This window comes from Pinus tabuliformis, chromosome 6 (assembly GCF_031772625.1).
Source record: "Pinus tabuliformis cultivar Carrire ecotype Pingquan chromosome 6, CPIR1, whole genome shotgun sequence".
Classification (NCBI taxonomy): domain Eukaryota; kingdom Viridiplantae; phylum Streptophyta; class Pinopsida; order Pinales; family Pinaceae; genus Pinus; species Pinus tabuliformis.
Genome location: NC_142292.1, coordinates 1,173,492,458 through 1,173,511,717, shown reverse-complemented (window position 1 = coordinate 1,173,511,717; position 19,260 = coordinate 1,173,492,458).

Here is a 19,260-nt window from a genome sequence, read left to right as displayed (position 1 = left end):
TTTCTCATTGATGGCCTTCTCTAGCATCCTTTCTAGGTGCATGTTTGTTCTTTCAAGCCAATATTCCCGATCAGCGTGAATTTCTTGCTCAAGTGTGGTCAATTTGATTTTCCTCCTCTTGGCAGCTTGCCCGTTTTCTCGTATGTTTCGTAGCTCCATTATGGTTTGTTGATCTTCTAGTTGTTTGTTCCTCTACTCCAAATAGTTAATTATCTACTTGGCTCTTTCCAGATTGAGAGAAAAATGATGAATGTCATCTTGCTTCTCTCGAATGACTTCTTTGAGCTTTGAGATTTGTGAGCCCAAATTTGTGTCATCATCCTGAATGAGGATGAAATCTGCCTCTTGACCTCCTAACGGTCCCTCATCATGCAAGGGCTTCTTACCCTTGTCCTGTACCTGCTCTAATGATGGTGAAAGCGAGACCCCTTCCACCCCGAGTGGAGATAGTACTCGTTTTGCTGCTGCTGCAACTCGACAAGTGAAGTGGGATCCTCTCGTATATGTTTACCACCCCTATGAGGTCTCCTTGGTGTAGGCATTTCTGTAGGAGAGTCAGTGTGTGTCTCTTCATCTCGGTCATAGGAAGGATCAGATTCCATTTTTTCCAAATGTTTGTGTTGTCTTAGATGAGTATGAAGAGATTTTAGCTGTCTTTGATCTTTTGCTACCAAGTGTATGAAAATGTATGAGGGACTATGAAGGGAGAGGGTAAGAGGGATTTTGGGAATGTTGCTGACTGGAATTTGGTGAATTGAAGGGTTTTAAGGATAGTTTTTAGGCTTTTGGGATAGAAATTAGGGTTTGGGAATTTTGTAGTTAGGGTTTGGGATAATGCGAATTGGGGATAGGGGTGAATGAATTTATGGATATGGGGGATAGTAAAATGGGTTAATGAAACTAGAAAAGAAGTGAGGGAATAAAAAGGTGAGGGAGTGATGGCAACAAAAACAAATTTACAAACCCTAAGCAATCATGTTTTGAGAAAAAATTGCAAGGAAGTAGGGTTTGAATTTTTTTTTACTAAATCATCATAAACATCTTAAGACACACTTTCATTGGCATTTGAAGAGTTGTTGACTTACTTTGGACCGGAGGAAACCAAGCAAATTGAGAATTTGGATGAATTTGTGGTGAAAATGGCTTGTAGCTCTATGCGCCGTGCCACAAACCCAACGCGCTGTGCCTCCTGTATGCATCGCGCCAGTATAGTTTTTATACTATGGAAGGTGGCCCAATGCGCCGTGCCGCTCACCCAATGCGCTGCGCCCCTGAAATTGTAACTGTTTGCTGCGATTTTACTACCACATAATTTCTTTAAGTTTCTCTTGCTCTTTTGGATGCAAATGAGTTTTTTTGAACACAAGAAATGGCTTATATACAAGAAACTTTAATTTTTCACTCATAAAACCCACCTTTGTAATGTTTACATTTTGACATTGCTTTTCAAACTCTGTTTTTAGGCAGTTTTGCTTCATTTTGCCTTTTCTGAATTGAATGACTTAACTTTTTGTTTGCCTTGCAGGTGATGGAGATGCTAAAGTTTGGCAAGGTGACCAGGGTTGCCACTGAAGCTGTTACATGTGAAAAATTGAAATTACATCAAATTTTATAAATGAAAACATAAAATACTCTGTTTTTCCTGAAAACAGGGGTTTGAGGAAAAAAAACATTTATGAGCATGTGATTATGGAATGTATTGGTACTGGAACTTTATTCAACCTCCTCATGCACCAAATAACCGTTATTGAACATTTTGAAGGCCTTATTGATGAAACCCTAGACCTAATGGGACTGAAAACCCTATAAATGACTTTTGTAGATTGCGGATGATCTAGATGAGTGGAAATAGGCCAACAAGTAAAGGACATGAGGGAAAATGTACAATGATCCATTACTGTCAGATGATCCATAATCCTAATGGAATGCAGCTAACTAAGCGAGACACCTAACATGCAATGCAACAAGAGAATTTGATCACTAATAGAGGGATGAAGATACCGACACTAACATGGTAGATACAGCGATTTGTCCATCGGTACTACTATGGTCCCTATCTTCATTTCCATACTCATTGATCATATGAAAGTTACTTCCCATGAGTCTCAGACTACATGGGTAGGATGCTTTGACAGGTGAACTAATCAATCTTGTCCATAGGAGAGCGAATCATCCTATCCCACAAGAGAGAAAATCATCTTGTCCCACAAGAGAGCGAATCATCTTGTCCACAGGAGAGTGAATCATCCTATCCACAGGAGAGCGAATCATCCTGTCCACAATTGCCATGGAGAACACATCGTCCAAGCCTCAGAGGAGAACTAATCATCCTGCTACACAATCGTCATGGAGAACACATCATCCAAACCTCACAGGAGAACTAATCATCTTGCTACATAGTCATCATGGAGAACACATCATCCAGACCTCACAGGAGAACTAATCATCCTGCTACATAGACGCCACGGGGTGTTATAGGGAAAGTTTTGATTCTTTTACCCTGTGGTCATATGTTGCTCCAAGAAGTACCCCACACCCCCCTCGGAGCCACAAGAGCTCCATACATCATACAGGACCCTCATCAGAGGGTTTCTGAATGACACCAAGTCGTTCTCGAAAAGTAAAAAATTTGACCTTTCCTAGGGGCTTTGTCAGAATGTCGGCGCCCTGTTCATCTGTACCAATATGTTGGAGCCTTATAGCTCCCCACTGCACCATATTTTGAATTTAGTGGTACCTGATATCGATATGCTTGGAGCGAACATGAAATACGAGATTATCTAACAAACGAATCCTGCTCCGGTTTTCACATAGGATCACGGTGGTGTCTAGTGTAAATCCAAACAGCTCACTGAAGAGCTTCTGTAACCATACTACCTCACAGGAGGCCATGCTAGCAGCAATATACTCTGCCTCGGCAATGCTCAAAGCCACCAACTTCTGCTTCCTACTCATCCAGGATATCGAAGCAAATCCCAAGGAGAAATAGCACCCAAAAGTTCTCTTACTATCCACCACACTGCCTACCCAATCAGTATCAGTGTATCCAAGTAGTCTGACATCTTCGACAGTGTATCTTAACCCATAAGTGATTATGCCACGAAGATATCTCAACAGATTCTTGGCACCAATCCAATGTATGTGGTGAGGTTCAACCATATGTTGACTCAACGTGTTGTCTACGAAGCATATATCTGGACGGGAGTTCACTAAGAACATTAATGCTTCAATGAGTTGATGATACTTGGTGGCATTTCGTAAAACAGGTCCAGCAACGCTACTGCTTAGCTTCTTAAAGTCAAGCTCCATCGGGGTAGTTACAAGCTTGCAGTCCACCATACCGAATCTTTCCAATATCTTCACCACATATTTTCCTTGATATAGGAAAATTTCCCTTGGCTTCTGCCAGACTTCAAGTCCTAGGAGATAGTGCATCAGTCTTAGGTCCTTCATTTCAAATTCAGAAGCCAACTCCTCTTACATTTGTGAATGAGAGGGTCTGCACCTATTAGGAAGAGGTCATCCACATACAACACCAGTATGAGAGGTTTGTCATCTTCAACCTTAAAGTAAAGGTTAGGGTCGGCTTCACTCCTAGTGAATCCCAACTTCATCAAGTAGCTATCGATCCTCTCATACCATGCTCGGGGTGCTTGTTTAAGAGCCTTCTCCAACCTGCATAGATGAGATTTTCGATCATAAATCTCAAATCCTTTAGGTTGCTCCACGTAGACATCTTCTTTGATCGAACCATGCAAGAACACGGTCTTAACATCCATCTGATGTAGTTTCCATCCTTATGAGCCGCAAGGGCTATGATCAAGTGGATGGTGGTATATCTGGCAATAGGTGAAAATATCTCGTCATACTCTTTTTCTTTCAGTTCCCTAGTGTCAACTTCTTGAGATCTCCTCACTGTAGGAAGATTATTCACCTTGCTGAGAGCCATATCTTTGTCAAAGGTGACATCATGACTAATCATGACTTCCCTTTGATCGGCGACATGGATTCTTTAGTCCTTAGTATTTTCACCATAGCCCACAAAGATTCATTTCTTTCTAGATGCACCCAATTTATTCCTTTTCTCTTTTGGCACATGAAAATATATAGGGCTTCCAAAAATTCTAAAATGAGATATGTCAGGTTTCTTACCGGTGAACATTTCTTTAGGAGTCTTGGAACCCAATGCTTGATGAGGGCATCAGTTTTGTATATATACGGCGGTGCTTGCAGCTTCGGCCCAAAGAAACTTCGGAAGTCTTTGATCATGGAGTATGGCATAGACAACTTCCACAATCGTACGGTTCTTCCTTTCTGCCACACCATTCTGTTCAGGAGTATATGGTGTAGTAGTCTCCCTCTTAATGCCAGCCTCTTTACAAAAGTCATGAAACTCATTAGATTCATATTCAGTCCCATTATCAGTCCTTAAGATCTTGATCTTCTTTTTGGTTTGATTCTCGATCAAGGCTTGAGATGTGTCACAAGACATGACACCTAGCAGACTTCCTCCGACCTGATATAATGAATCAACTCGAAACCCAAGAGTGAAGGCATCTTTAATATTGTTTTTCCATGCACGTACCTTGCCATTGATGAAAGCCACCTTGTAGCCTTTGTCTTCCATTGCCGAAATGGACACCAAGTTCTTTTTGAGGTCAGGTACATATAATACATCCTGTAAGTGGATCGTATTACCTTGATGCAATTTAAGAAAGACATTGCCTACACCTTTCACAAGATATTTCATATTATCTCCAAGGACAATTTCCATGTTAGTTTCTTTCTCTATTAGATTATGGATAACTTCTTTGTAACCAGTGAAGTGCCTTGAGGCACCACTATCAATGAGCCAAATTCCCATTGAGTCTGAAGGAGCAGAGGTAGATAGAGTAGTTGGTAGATAATATTCATACTGCTTATTGTCAACAGTGTTAGATTCATACCTGGAATTTCTAGCCTTCTTGAATGATTGTCCTCTTCCTTGACTTCCAGCACTACTTTTACCTTTGTTATTAGATTTGTCATTCCTTTGATAGCCATGAGAGGGATTTTGATCATTGTCCCAGTGTGAGTCCTTTCTATCAGGGCACTCCTTGCATAGTGACCTGCTTTATCGCAAATGTGACATCGTCCTTTTCTTCCACCCTTAGGTCTAGCCTTTCTTTTTGATTTAGTCCCGAAATTTTTCCTTTTCTTAGCATGAGAAGAAAAAGCAGCAGGAGGACCTTTAGGCATGGGCATTTCCTGCTCTTCAACCCTTGTTTCTTCTTGAATGCATCTAGCCATTAATTCCTCGAAACCAACAATTACATTATTGTTCAGAAGAGTAGTCCTGAATACGTACCATTCGGATGGTAATCCTCCAAGAGTCGTGAGTGCCATTTCCCTATCAGTAATAGTCTCCCCAATAGATAGGAGATTGTTCCTAATCTCGGTGATTCTTAAGAAGTATGCTTGCATACTCTCATCTTTGCCCTTCTTAATTTCCTTCATCTTATTTCTAAGAAACAAAACTTGATTTGCATCATTAACTTTAAATAAACTCACCAGTCTATCATAGATTTCCTTGGAGGTGTTCAAGTCGGAGATGTAGGCCACCAAGCACTTGTCGATAGAGTCCTGGATGATCTTCTTTGTTTTGACTTCGCCAGTTTTCCATTTGTTCTTGGCAGCAGCGGGTGCATTTGATGGAGGCTCAACAATATTGCCTCTCACATGGTCCAACACTCCTTGATCTTCTAAGGTTAGATCAATAGACATCTTCCATCCATGATAGTCAGCTTTCTCACGGAGCTTGTCTTCGGCAGGGAAGATTGTTGAGGACCCTATAGTTCTTTTAGGATAGCCTTGCCAATATTCTCTTTGGTGATTTCTCTTGCTCTTGCTCGGGCTTTATCTTCAACTCAGCTCTGATACCATGTTAATTTATGGTATGTTCTATGCTTATAGAAGTTTACTTATCTTTCTTATTATTATCCATAGATTAGCAATCACATGTACATAAAGTAAAGTGCAGATAGAACATTAAACGATTGACAAAAAACAAGCCAAGACAAGAGACACAAGATGTGGCGGCTAGCCAGGGACAAACCCCAATATGGGGAATCCCTTTGATCAAATCTTCTTTTATCTTCAATAATTCAGTAGAGAGAAATAGTACAAAAATCTTATTTATATTAGCAGCAGCAAATCCTAGATCAACAACATCAACATTAGCAGATTCATCATCAAAAATAGGGCAGTCGATATCTCGCAAACCGACCGTCGGATCGGCTTGATTCCTTCACCAAAAAATGTGGCCTTCAGAGGAGATCCAGGTACACCTACAACGCAGTTTAGAGGAGGAGGTCCAATGGTCAACGCTGGTCAAACTTTGGTTCAGCAGTTGCAGCACTAAATTCTGTGTCCTTCCTTCCACCTGTGCGAGAGAGAGTCACCTACTGCGTAGGAGAGAAGAGACTTTTTACTGTGTTGAAGAGAGAGAGAGATGTGATGAGTTGAGTGAGTCCAAATGAGGAAAAGTCCTCCTGTATTTATACACATATGATGATAATTGAATAGATGTGACTGTTGGGCTTCTAAGCCTACATGAATTGTTGGTAGGCTTGATAATTATTCCATAATCAAAATAAATTCATATCTCCATAAATACTTATCGGAATCGGATGATATTTAGATCAATCCTATACCTCTTGACGAGAGGAATCTAATAAAAATATTATCAGCCATGAATAATATGACCCACATGGAGTTTGGCCCTAGTTGCCAAATTTAACATTTCTAATTCATCAAAAATAAAGGAAAATAAATATAATAAATTAATTTAACATTATAAGCTTAATGTGGCGCATTCACAAGGAAACAAAACAAGATGGGTAATAGGTGGACAAATAAATGTGGTAAAGTGATGACAATGGGTGTTTATAATGGTGAAAAATGTGACAATTTCACAACCCAACAATAACCTCTACATAAATTTTTAAAGGGCATATTATAACCCATTTTAAAGGATTTTTTATTAGATCAAACTTTTTTTAACAAAAATTCATTTCATTTCTTAGTTTGAGATATCATTTATTGAAGTCATATAGGTCTATATAGAAACATGGTCACATGTGCCTTGAGTTTTAGGAATGATTTTGTCACTCTGCGGGACATAATAGAGAAAGTATATTATATCATTGGAGACATATCTTTGATACCTCAAATGGATATTCAACCGAGTTTGATTTAATATCTTGTAGCAAAAGTTATAAATAAATTTCAACTAGAGGTCAACTTCCAAAAACAAGAGAGCCATTGTTATGGGTTAACTAAACAAAATCCTTCTCCAATCCTTCCATTTCCAACTCAGCTATTAACCACACAAAACTATTATCTTCATTTGCATTTGGCACATTTTAATCACTATGGTTATATGTAATCCATAAACCCCTGGTTATGGGTTAACCTCACAAAAACTTTCACTTCATTGGAACTCGACACATTGTAATCATTATGGTTACAAGTCATCCAACTACCAATAATTATTTGTTAACCACTAAGAACACTTCCACTTTGAAACATTGTGATCATGATGGTTTATGAGCTGCAAAATTGACATCTTTTTGGACTAAACCACCCTCTTTTTTCCTCAATTCATTCCTCTATCTTGACTTTTTGAATAGTTAGAATGTGTCTTTTGTGATCTCCAAGCTCAAGGTATAATGCTTGTTATATTTTTTTCATTTTCTTGTCTAGATTAGAATTAAGGAATGTTTTAAGAGAACTTATCAAGTCTGGGTGTTATAGACATATATGACTAATTGTGTAATAAATTGGACTAACCATGGTTACAAAAGAATTTTTAGTTGCAGGTATATAGTTATCAATGCATGCAATTATCAAGCTACAATATAAAGATATGCGGGAAACGAATATACAAGAAGTTTGCAACTTGATATAGGAAACCTCTCATTTTGGAAATAATGGAACAACATTCCCCTTTCAATGCAAATATACCTCATCAGAATTACACATCTATATAGCTTCCACATTTCAAGGACCAACAAGGCCAAATTGACGAGAGAATATCCAATAGGTTGTTGCAGTCAAATATTATGGTTATAGGGCACCCTAACTAGGCATAAGAATCTTAGAGTTAGTTTGAAGAAGGTGCAACATAATTAAATGTTGGGTCAAATAAAATGTTCCTTTGCGTCTTAACACACAACACTTGTGGCCATGCCATAGACTCACATAGCCAACACGATTAAAACATTGTTCATGACCAACATCATCTCTTGTGGAAACTTGAACAATTTTAAGTACTTTCTTTTCTTTACTGTAGCTAAACAACTATAATTTCCCTAATTTGTAAACTAGTTGGTCCACAGACACAAAAAAGTACCTATATGTTTGAATGATAACTCCCCTAGTTTCATATATCTATATGTATGTATGTATGTATGTATGTATGCATGTACACTTCTCCGAAGAAATAGTTACCAATTTTTACAAGATAATATGAAGTTTGCATATTGTTTTGTAATCTTCTTGGATTCATCTCATGTGTTTGAATTCAAATTGCGTTCAAATCATGTTCTAATAGTATTTTAGAACCACAAGCATAGGACGAACTTGAACAAGGAAGCACTCAAAGTAAGGCTCTATGTTGTTAGCTATTTTCCTTCATTTGGATAAAATATTTTAATGATTCGTGTAATCATTGGTTTATATTCACATAACATATCTTTGTTTTAATAGCTATGTGCATTGGTTTTACTTATTGAATCCAATTTATTATAACAAATGCCAGCATAGAAGTTTAACATAAGTTATTTGTCTTTTATTTTTATAAATAATAACAATAATAGTTTTAGAATTCATTTTGTCAAATCTTTCTTTTGGGGTATCCGCTTGTATTCAACCATTGCAAGCTCCGGTAGTTACCAAACTATGGTAACTTGATGCCATGGAATTGGCATACTATGGAATTGCCTAAATTTGGCCTACTTAGTGACATAGAGCTAGGAACCTAAGGATAGGGCCTCGGGTGCATGACGTGCCATTTACGTAAGCTGTGGGAAATCCTACGGACTATTCCTCATCTAAGACCATGCCCCCATATGTTTTCATTCTTACTTTATTAACCTATGCCATTTAAGGTAAGTGAGGAACCTATTTGTGTATATTTCATGAAGTACCTCGTGGGTTTACAAACCTTGGGTTGGAAAAATAAATGAATATCATACCTTGAAAGTCCATTGGAATCAAATAAATATAAACATACCATCATTTGGGCACCATTGTTGGGGAGGCACTCAAGAGAATTGGGATCCTTTACTTAGTTAGGGTAAGAAAATATAACATGACTAGAAGTGACTAAAGGGAACTGTCAACTAACCCTTTTCATAACTTATGCCCTTGTTATCCTACATGATAAAGCATGATATATGCATTGAAATGATAAGTAAAAGCTTTAAAAAATTATTGGTGCAATAAGATCCACACATATTAACATCTTCGCAAGTAAATATGGGAGAGGCACCCCACCAGGATGCCAATATCAAAAGACCCTTATAGTACCAAAGAGTAGCACTATAAGAAAAAACCACCAACATTGGAAAAATAAGTTGAATCAATGTGGGGACTCAAGAAATGTTCCAATAAGGTTTCAGAGCATGACCAATTGAGTGAACTCGAAGCATTTGCAGGGATGAAGGATGAAGAAGAAACTAGACCTAAGAAACCTTTTACATTTGAATTCCCTATCTGAGAACATCATGGAATGGTTCTTTTGAAAAATATTCCTCCCTATATTCTTCCTAACTTTCATGGTCTCCCAAGTGAAGACCTAGATACCATTTTGTTTGAGTTTATGTTCTTTTTCATAACTATGATTACTCTATAGTTGCACAAAAGTTAAAATTATTTCTAGATACTCTAAAGAATGCATCTCTTCGTTGGTTTAAGGGAATTGGAGGAAACTCCATATGAACTTGGGATGAAATAAAAAATAAGTTTTTAAAGAAATATTAGGACTATTGTAAAGTTCAAGACATTAAAGAAGAAATCTTTAAAATGTCACAAAGGGATGATGAATGCTTGGAAGATTATGTTGAAAGGTTTCAATACAATATGCAAAGAATGAAACAAAATACTTTAGACAATGAAACTATGTGTATTCCTTTTTATGAAAATAATTCAAGAAGAATATATTGATACATTAAACCTCATGGGAGTGAGGGATATCTCCAAATTAACCTACCAAAAGTTTTGTGAGTTACATAGACGTTATTATCGAGGGAGCTCCAAGTATGGGAGATATTATCATCATACCATCCTTAGAGCTAAAATATCACAGGGGATCAAGGTGACTAAAGTTGAATTGAGAAAATTGTTAGACAACTTTAAGAATAGTATCATTAGTACACTATATTCCTAGATCAACACTTTGCAAGATAAAAATAAAAGAGAGGAAGTTGAACTAGCATTGGCAATATTTTTCTCCAAATGTTGAAAGAAACACCCTCTTCAAGGATTCCCCCTAAATGGTGTTTAAACTTGCAATATATGTGAGAAAAAGCATGCCACTGAAAATTTCCCATCTCTTCTAGGGCTTAAGGAAATATTTCAAGGAGCTAATGAGGAGACCGAACAAATTTTATTTCCAACCAGGCCATTTCATTCAACATCATATATTCCTAGTATTTTTCTCCACAAAATAATTATTCACAGGGTGGCACTTCCTAGCATCATGGCCACACTGGCTTATTTAAGCACAAATTCAAACTTGGCCATAAAGATGGAGGGGACCTTTTCCTTTTGGGAATATGCCACAACAAGCCCCATAATATTTTCCTCCTCAACTATCTCCAAAACATCTTCAATTACCATCTAACAAACCACCTCAAATACCACAATTAATTTCTCAACCTGCACCTATCACAAACAATAAAGTATTATGGCCTACCTACAATGTTTAACTACTGCATTTCCCCAAATATTATTTCCCTAATGAATTCTTGAGATATTCATTTATGACCAAGGAAGGTGACCTGAAATCTAGTTATCCCCATTATTCAAGAAGTGGATGATGAAGAAGAACCTATGATAAAGATAATTTAATTTATGAATCATCTCTACTTGAACCTACATTAGAAAATAAGTTAGCTCCCCCATATCCAAAAAGGTTATGTTTAGAGAAACATCCTCCAAAACCAATTTTTTTTTCTATGGGAAATTAAAAATGTGTGTGTTAAGATTCCATTATTCCAAGCCACAAAGGAAGTTCCAATCTATGCTAAGGCTATTAGAGAGTTCTATCTTAAGAAGCTAGGAAGGAATAGAAGCATCCAAAGACTACTCAAGTAATAGGAAAATTGGGAGACTTATTGTTGGGAAATTTTTTCATAGCCAAATATACAAAACCTACTAATCCAATCGTAAGTGCTAATATTAATAATATCCACATACCTATTACTTTGATAAATATCAAGGAATCTATTTATGTTATAATGAAAGAGACTATGGAAAAACTCCAATCATCCACATTACATTTCAACAAGATGGTAGGTCGGCTGTAAAGCTAGAAGAAATCTTAGGGTATATATTTGTTTCTATAGATTTATGGGAATATATGACTAATTTTATGTCTTAGAACATGAGGCTAATTTTTGGGGATATCCCTTGATTTTATGAAGGCCATGATTGTTTACTACTCACACATACATTAGTTTAAGGTATAGGGATATGATTATCTATCTCCCTTACTAAAACTATTTCCAATCATGAAAATCCGCACCCTCTTTATACCTAATTTATTTTTTATTTTAAAATAAATTCATCATTTCTCATTCTTTATAACTAATCAATCTATTTTTTTTGTAATCACTATTATAAATGTCTGTATGGGTTTTCGGTGTTTAATTATGTGTTCACACTAACTAAAATTACTATAAAATTCCTTCCCTCATCATTCATATAATAATATTTGTAGTTGATATTGGGCTCAATTGTAAAATATTACTAAGGAAATTATGTTCCCTTACCAACCATATAGTCTATTTCCTTTTTCACACTTTGATCACATAGAACTACTAAAATAATAATTCTTATCTTTAACTTTATTGTATACATCCTCAACATTCGATGGTCTTTACAAAATTGTACTATCACCACATCCTGGTGTCGAACCACTAAAATAATAATTCTTATCTTCAACTTTATTGTATACATCCTCAACATTCGATGGTCTTTACGAAATTGTACTATCACCACATCTTGGTGTCGAACCAATTTTGTTTGAAAACATTTACATTTTTGAATACTTATATTATTTCGAGGTTATGCCTAACCATCACATGTGGTATTTTACTTTGACTATTATGTTTAAGTTGTAATTATTTATATACAAATAAAAACTTAACCTTTTCTTCATCATTGTTAAATACATGTATGGTATTAGCATCCATATCTTATCATAGACTCATATTATATACAAAATTATGAAATATTTGTAATGTTGTAATAGTATAACTTTGTATGCATCATGTTTTCCTTGAAGGGGCTTCCCGACTTCATGTAATGGACTAGGGTAAATAGGTAATATATATGACATGGGCTATTTAACATTTATCAAGTGTGGTATTATTTGGTATCTTTGTAACCATGCTGGGTCTGATTTACATATATTATTGGTAATACTTTTGGGTAGTTTTACGAATAAGCAGGAAACCCACTCTCATCAACAAGTGTCTCACTTTGACCTAACTCAGACTGACAGTGTAGATCCTTTGATGTCAGATAGAAGATGAGAGGATGAATCTAGGGTTTCTTTGCTAGGTTAATGACTTTGTCAGGTTTCAATTGTGCCATTTTCATTTTCCGAATGTTCTCCTCTAGTTATTTCGATCTGTGGTTAGGGTTTCACTTATAATTTTTACAGCGAATGGCACTAGGTGTTCACTACAACTCTTTTGTTGATATGTTGTTACCATTTGGAAATTTTGAATAGTTGACTCTATACCCTATCGAGTGAGTATGTTTTCCTTTTGTAACATGTCAATATTCATACAAGAGGTATAACTATTTAAGCTTTCTTTTATAATAGTTATGTTTACAGTTATTTATCCTTTTTGTGGCTAAACTTGACTAACCATTTCATTTTATTTTCCGTTTTGTAGGTTCACTGAGAAATATTACATGCAATCCTTCTTTCCTGGTCCTTTTTTTTCCTAACTCTCTTTGGATGCCCACAACTCTTGGAGAATGGTTTCAGACTTTTATTTCCAATACTCTCTGTAGGTTTTAATAGGTAAACTCTTGGAAGAGTATTGTTACCAATTTTGTTAAAAAATATGTTTTCTTCTATTTTGGTTTTTCCTCCTGTATTTATACTTCAAAATAATTGTTAGGGTTATGAAGGGTATTACCCTAATATGGTTTCTTTGTTTGTTCGATAAGGACATTTTGTCATTTTAAATTAGAAAACCCCTTGTAACCTTTTTATTTCTCCTTGGCCACATGAGGGATGGCAGATTCATAATGAAGACTTTCGATTTTTTTTAATATTCCTATTATGGTCTAATGAGGGTTTATTAGAGGGGTTTTACCATTCATGTTAATAAAGTGATTCAACTACCTCTCCTCCCTATATTATCCAAAAATCTCATGGCATTTATAATTATACAGTGTATTTGGAATCATAACTTCAGTTCAATTTTAAATTTTCTCTTACACATTCATGTCAATGGTTTTAGAGTTTCTCCATTGAAAATTCCTTGGTATTTAGGATAGATTATTGTTTATTTCCTTTAGTGGCTTGTTTCAAATTAATTACTAATGAATTCTTTGTACAATCACCTAATTTGTCACAGTACAGGGTTCTTGTTTTCCACCAAGTTTTTAAAACTGACTCCACTTTTATTTGTCACAAAAGGTTGCCCAAAGGACTTGCAACTATCATATAAAGGTAATAAACCATCCCTTGTGCAACCCTTATCTACATTTTATTTAAAAGGGTTCATAATATTATTTTTTTATTTTTTTATTGTCAATTAACTTGTGCATATGATATCTTTGTGCTAGGTATTCTTTATTGGATTTTCTCTAGAACAATTGGCTCAATAACATTGTTGTCAAATTTTGATTTTTGCTAAGCAAGGACAAAATTATATCATATTTGAAAAACATTCATAAATAAGCATAATAATATCTTATTCCAATTTTGGCAACTCATCAATTTTTTTTTCTCTCCTTACTATATTTAAAAACAAATTATATAATAGGTAAAGAATAGAAACACATTCTCACTTCTAAGAAAGAAAATATGATAGAGTTAGGGACACCGACTTGATCAATTTTTCTAGGAAATTTAGGAGTAAGTACTTGGATCCTCATAACCTTGACATAGAAATATGTTTGCCCCCCCAAGCAATTCGACCTGCAATTCCTTTCTCTATTCCTTCTTGCTTCTCTTCTGTCTCTCCTCAATTTGCTCTAAAAATTATGAGACAAAAGCAAGAAAAATCACAAATATTATCCACCTATCACTCTTTTGGTTGTTAATAAATTCCTCCACATCACCAACGGGTGGCAGGTAGTTGTTTGCTGATTTATGAGATCTTGTTTCCCACTCTTGAGGAAAACTTCATTTATTCTAGGAAACATTTGGGTGATGAACATAAGTGACTACATTTCATTTATTTGCATGGGTGAAATGACAGTGACTATAATTTTCTAAGAGGAGAGGATTGATATGAATCTTATAGTATAAATTCATATGTATAAGTCATAAAGTCACAATTTTATATAAAAGGGAACTTAATAGATATGTAATTGATGGAGTCAAACATAATCAAGATTGAATTTGTTAACAAGACACCTTATAAGAAGGAATTGGGAAGAGAGAGAAGGTTTTGAGGGAGAGTTTCCCAAATTGGCCTTTTTACATGTGATGGTTCTTCTAATGGAATCCTTCTTCTACACACACACTCTCTCTCTCTTTTATATTTTTGCTGTGTATTCAATACATGTATTATCATCATTGTTCTTGTGATTAGTTTCATGGTATATTTGTATGTTTTCTCTCCTCCTCCCTAATGTATTCAAGCCTTCTGGATCATAGCCCCCATGATCAAGATCACACATATGTATTAAGCTATGATTGTAAAAACTTATTGATTTGTAAACTAGAGAAAACAATGAACATATATCTCAATACAACTATAAATCAAGCAAAGTTGGGCATGACTTACAATGAGAGAGTTTGAGTATGAAAGAGACGAAACAAGGTGGTTTTAAGGATGCCATGATTTTAGTTCATAGTAAAACATGACTTTTTAGAAATTAAATAATTGTAATATCCACCTTGTTAGTTTGAAAATATTTGAAAAGTTTCCAAATGGATATTCATCCTCTTTTTATTTTTTCATTTCAAACTAGCATAGTTTATATGATAATCATCTCCACCACATTAAGCTTATTATCCATGTTCTTGGTCATTTCGTGGAATTCATTTAAATGGCCTAGAAACCTAACCGATCAACGTAATTAACACCTTGTCATTGTCCCTTAGTAAATCCCTAAGCATAATTTCTCCAAAAAGTCTGAGTCTTTGGGTCAATCAACTCAAAAACAATGTTTTCTTCCCCAATGCACTCTACCCTTTAGTCTACCTACGATGGTCACATGTTGCATAACTAAGCACCTACACTAACCAATGCATGTTGCACTACTTTGCAGGTGTGATGGTTCTAGAATTTCGAGAAAAATAAAAATTATTTACAAAAATTATTCTTCCATAAGATTCTAAGGTGGTATTAACCATTTATTATTGATTAAGATCTTGAATTCATATCCTGTCCTACTCTATAGGTCTTATCTCTTATCCCTAGAGCTTATCCTCCCTCATATGTGGATCTCAAGCCTAGATTGGTAAATCCTAAACTACCACTTTTTCCCTATAAATTCACTACCTCCCATAGAGTCTAGGTTGGCTTTTGGAGACTCTTAGTTATGCCTTGATGTTGTTTCTTTTAACTAAGGATCCATTACCATCCTTGAGTTGCAATTGGAGGCTTGATTTGTGGATAAGGAAGGACAAGTTTGATGGGAGATTCTACATTGTTATGAACTGCAAAAAGGGTTGTAATCTTATCCTAAATTTAATTCATATAAGAAGCTTTATTTTCCTATGATTTGTGTCTATTTGATGTATATGTATTTCCATTCCCACTTGACTCATTTAATAGAGATATTAGTTTATGCTATGTATGTCTTATATTTCTCTTGTTTGTTGTGATTGTCTTGCAGGTTCCATTTATAGTAATTGGAGCTGGACCCAAACCCTACAAGCTAAAAGAAGAGGAAGACTAGTTTTGGGCTCTAGGTAGGAACTTCCTCCATTTATTAATTTCTCTAAGGAAAACATTGTCTTTTTGGTTTTTGTTGTTTCTAAATCAACCACTAGATCTAGGGAATTCACCTTTGTCCAAATAAGAGAATTTGCCATAAAACAATTCACATATTTTCAAGTTAATGCCAATACATACAACTATATAGAAAACACAATAAGATAAAACTATAATGAAACTCAACATAAAAAAAATTAAAGGTGGCTCCCCATCTCTTAATAAAGTCGTTTAAATAGTAAGATAAACTCTTCCCACCACTCATATTAAAAGAAATAAGACGTGGTTCTTAATTCCTTAAAATGTTGTCTAAATAACACAAATATCAATATGGAAGTTTTCATAGTGCTTTTTTAAGGTTACAATTTGAAACTTTCATCTATATAGCATTCTATATAATTTTAAATACCATAGTTGAATATTTCCTAAAGCATTTTCTACCTAAATTGTTTTTATAGTCCTTCTGAAGTGTTGCAATTTTTAAACATTTAATCCTTCTAAATTTAATTAGCTCTTTCCAAACTCTATTCACACTCTATGTTATCTAGGTCTCTTATGCCTATGTGGGAACTCAAAGATATTTCCTAGAATTATCTAGGTTGCATCATTATATTATTTTCCATTTATCTCAATGCTTTAAGAGTAGAAAAATTGGAGGAATCAACTTTCAAGCTCATTTATGTCGATGGGTCCCAATTTGGAGAATTGTTGTCTGAAACCTTTTGGGACCATTTTGAGAAATTAAATGACATTTTTTAGGGTAAAAACCTTTTTGGTTTATAATGGGACCATGGGATGTTATTCTACGCTCAAATATCTTTCATATGGTGCAAGAGTCACATTAATAATAGCTCTTATAAAAAATTATGTTTCCCACAGGTTGGCCTACCATGTTTACCACCATGGTACAAGGGGATGCCATATAATCCCCTATAGCTAATGCATATGTGGGTAGCCATGTGTGGAAACTGAATAACACTCTAGAACATTCAAACCCATAACTCTAGTTGAGGATTAAAGGAGTCAGACCTTACCTCTTGTTGGCTATCATGCTATGTCATATAGGGGGCCAATAAAAGGAGTAGGTGTTCCATTCTTTACTATTGCATTTTTTTCCATAGTATAATATAGAAACTTAGAGTGGGAAGGTAGAGAGTGAGGGTTAGGATTTTGTAGTAGCTAAAGTTGCATATATCAAGTTACTCCATAGAGAGTACCTCTTCTTTGTACTTGTACATATTTCATAGCAAAGAAAAGAGAACATAATAACCTCACTTTCTAGTTGTGTTTTCTCTTGTAAGATTTTTTGAAAGAAAATGTTTGTGTCTATTTTGGATGGTGTGTGTATTTATTTATGTTTTCTATTTCTTGAATTTCATTTGTTTTGTATTTAAGCCAAAAAACAATAATTAAAGGATTCAAAGTCTAAAAGGAAAATTAACCTTCACAATAAATATTTATTAGACCTATTGTCACAAACTATTCCATTTTCCAACACTCTAAACCTATTTATAGTGAATATAGAGAAAATTATTGGAATTTGAGAAGATGGAGGGTCAAACTTAGAGGTTAAATTAGAGGGGAAATCAAGAGATCATGAAGACCAATAAAAGAAATCAAGGAAATAACCTAAGAAAGAGCAGCCAAGTTTGAGTTCCATCAACCAATCATAGTCACATTCAAGATGGAAGTGAGGGTCTACATAAATCCACACCAAGGTTAGATCAATGAATTAAAATAGAATCACTAGTTTTAGTAATTAGACATTTACTTTAGCATTCACCATATAGATGAGGAGAAAAAAATATTTTTTTCTATATTGAAGCTAGAGTGCCATGCTCTAACTTATTAGGAAATCCATATGGAAACACTTAAGCTAAAGGGTGATATGTTAGTAACTAGGTGTTAGGACTTCAAAACACTCATCAAGTACCATTCCTACCCTATCGAGTATGTAGAGGATAAATGGATATGATGATACTACTTCATGAAGAGATAGGGGTGAAGAGGGATATCATGTTAAGTATCTCTTTGAAGGGCTCAGATGTACTCATCAAGTATCTCATGGGTCGACATAACATTCAACAAAACCAAGTGATCTTTTCATGGAAATAATATTGGATTAGTCATGTGTATAGGCATAATATTTGGAAATAATGGGCCAAAAGAAAGGGAATTTAGGTGGTTTGAAATAGAAAGAGCACCAAGACATTTCCCAGGAGAGGAAGACATATATATGTGGAAAGTATAAGAAGACAACAATCATTACAATTTATTACAAGGATCCTAGAAATCATTGGAACCATTGCAACATTGATGGTCACACTGAGGAGAAGTGTTACAACCTACATATAGAACTAAACCTAAAGAACTACAAGAAGGATGGGAAGAAAAAAAATATTCTTCCCATACAAAATCATATTTCTTGATATTTTCTAGTTGTTGGTGTTTATTCCAAGTCTATGACCTGCATCAAATGCAAATTATTCTCCTCCCGAGTAGCAATTTGAACTAATATATCACCCAAATAAAATATAACAAGTGAATCTAGATAGGGGCACAATACATCATTCATTAGTCTCATAAACATCAATGGCACATTACATAAACCAAATGGTATCACTAACCACTCATAAAAACCTTTCCTGGTTTTGAAGGTAGTCTTCCAAGTGATTCCTTATTTTCCTTGACCCTAGTGGTACCATAACTTTTAAATCTAGGTAGGTGAAGTAATTTTCCTGCTGCAACTGATCTAAAAAATCATAAATATTTGGTAAGGGATACTTGTTCTTCAACATAATCATATTTAACACTATATAATCAATGCATATTCTCCAATTCCCATCCTTCTTTGGCACAATTA